The sequence below is a fragment of the Montipora capricornis genome, chromosome 8 (genome assembly GCF_036669925.1).
Source record: "Montipora capricornis isolate CH-2021 chromosome 8, ASM3666992v2, whole genome shotgun sequence".
Classification (NCBI taxonomy): Eukaryota; Metazoa; Cnidaria; class Anthozoa; order Scleractinia; family Acroporidae; genus Montipora; species Montipora capricornis.
Window position 1 is genome coordinate 19,314,374 of NC_090890.1, and position 2,576 is coordinate 19,316,949.

Sequence of the window (2,576 nt, forward strand, 5' to 3'; positions counted from 1 at the left end):
GCCAAGCGAGGTTTACTTCGGAATGACGTTTTATGTGAGACGCTTGGTCAAATGCCATGCAGAATATTCCATACTTGTTGCCGTAATACTTTTCTGTGTCCTGTTCTCAGCTGCATTTTTTGTGAGTGGCGAATAAAGTGAATTAGAATTAGAATTAATACAGATGATCATTAATATTATTTTAAGACATCTTAAAAAGACATTCACGAATTATAGCAAGGGTCATTAATTTAATAGTATCTCGTCAAAGGAGCTTTGCATTTTTTCACATCAAAGAATGAAAGAACTTCTTGGTATGATTAGTGGTAACCTCATTGTATCTGTTCCCGTAAAAATATAATTTTGGCATCTAATGTATCCAAAGCTTCCTGCTTCTAAGAAAGCTAAACAACGAACAAAAGTTGTACGGAAGTCGGGAGCCAATGTGCGAGACGTGTTTGTCACTCACTGATCTTCACAGTTTTGATGTTTGTCTGTTCCAAATTCAAGTTTCCCATAATTATCTCTCAGATTTACTTCCTGGTTGTATCAGCTCATCAAAACTTTGTAAAAAAAAAAGACAAGAAAAACATTATCTTTGCCTCTGGCGTGTGTTTTAATTCCTCTATTCCCCAATTGCTCGTTGGAATTTATCATGATAACTTCCATCAAATATTTCTTCGTATTTTCTTTCTGGGTATCATGTGGTACACGGCTGGGGTACTTTTGGTTTAATTTCTTTCCTACTAATTGCATTAAAAATTGTAAAGACAGGCTAACTCTAATGTTATTTGCAAAGATTAGCTGTGCTTTCCTCGGGCAGTGTCGCCATTATTGTATTAAGATAAATTTATTCCAACTTTTACAAATTGTGTCAGCACCAACTAATTTCAGAAAAGATAACGAACCTGTGGCAATTTCACTGTTTTAGAGATGAGGAGTTAATGGGTTAGACTAGAAGGCTGTCCTCCGCGGTAAAGCATGCGAGGACATCCTTTAGGCATCACTGAAAGTGATGTCCAAATGAATAAATTCTTCATTTAGACATCACTTTCAGTGTCCCACGCCAGTGCTTTTGCTGTGCGAAGGCCAATTATAAAAAAAAAATACATGTATATGGAAATGGAAAGGATGTAACATCCTGTCATTCAGCGGCCTTGACCTTTTTGTTCTTAGACTTACTATTTCTACAAACGCTTCCTGTGAACATTTTCGTGTTTTACTCGTGTTTCTGTTTGTACTTCCTTTTAGCTCCTTTTCGAAGCGCATAAAAAGAAGCCATGCTGTGGCAACGTTTAGGGGATGAAAGTTGTTCAACTGAAGATCTCATCAACTGGAACAGGGTAAGACACTGAAATCCTCGTAAAATACATACCAGGACAACTATGTCATTTTTTGCCTTATTGCGTCCTTTTTAAGCAACTTGGGTTCTCTTTTGCATTTAAATCATTCACTAAAGAAACTTAAAAAGCTTTCTGTTTAATTTGCATTTATGTTTTTTTGTAGTCCTTCACAACGTCCTGAGGTTTTGGCTAACTGTTGCTAATCATGCCACTTAATTAACTCGACAATACTAATTGTTTTCGCGTTCTTTGCTCGTTTGTTCAATGCGCTCGTACTCGATAATAATAAATGAATCCTACAGTGATAATTTTTAAAAATATTTTCATGTTGGGTCACCCATAAGTTACGTTCTAGGAAGGAAAAAAACAAGCGCGAGAATGCAGTCAACAGGTTTGCTGATTTGTCTTTTCATTGGCTTTAGTCAGTGCTTTGGGAGAAAACACAATCCGGATGGTAAGTACAACTTCAACCGTATGTAGGACATTAAGTGGCATGACACTACACAGACATCTACACAGGAGAGACAATTTCTCGCCGAGAGTGGTTTTAGTGAGATATATAGTATTAGCCGAGTAATTATTGTAATAATTGTGTAAAGATGTCATCTTGAATGACCAAACACCAGGGCAGGCAGTACGTGTCCAAGAGCCAGTACCGACAATAATTACTACATTCCCCGAAGGGATTCTCCAACTTCCTTCCCAGGGTCTCTCTCTTTCCCGTCCCGGGGAGTGAGAGACGGGACGGGAAGAAGAGAGACCCTGGGAGCAAGTTTGGAGATTCCCTGGAACTGGCGCCAAGTGCAGAGAACTCGTGCGTCCACCACGTGATGATAGGTCATGTTTCTGGTTTTCATTGATTCGGAAAGTTGGTGGAATTTGAAATCAAACTCACAGCAACGCAAAATACACAGTATACGGAAGTACTCTCGGCACTCAATTGAAATTGCAATATAAAGACATTAATGAATAAGGAAACTGACGATATAAATGACGAAACAAATGGCGTCATTACAGTGAAAAAAGATAACGATAGATGGCTTCATTTGGTTTAACAGGTGCTAATCCTGTGGATAACAGCAAGAAATGAGCACTTTTCATTTAAACTCTTTTGTCGGAAAGTTTGGTTGACTTTGAGTGAGATCGTCGTGTCGAATTTTGAATGAGTCTGTGTCATTGCCACAAACAGGTCTAAACATTGCTATGGAGTTTGTTTTCATGCAATACAAAATTCGAGATTTCAGTTAAGTTTGG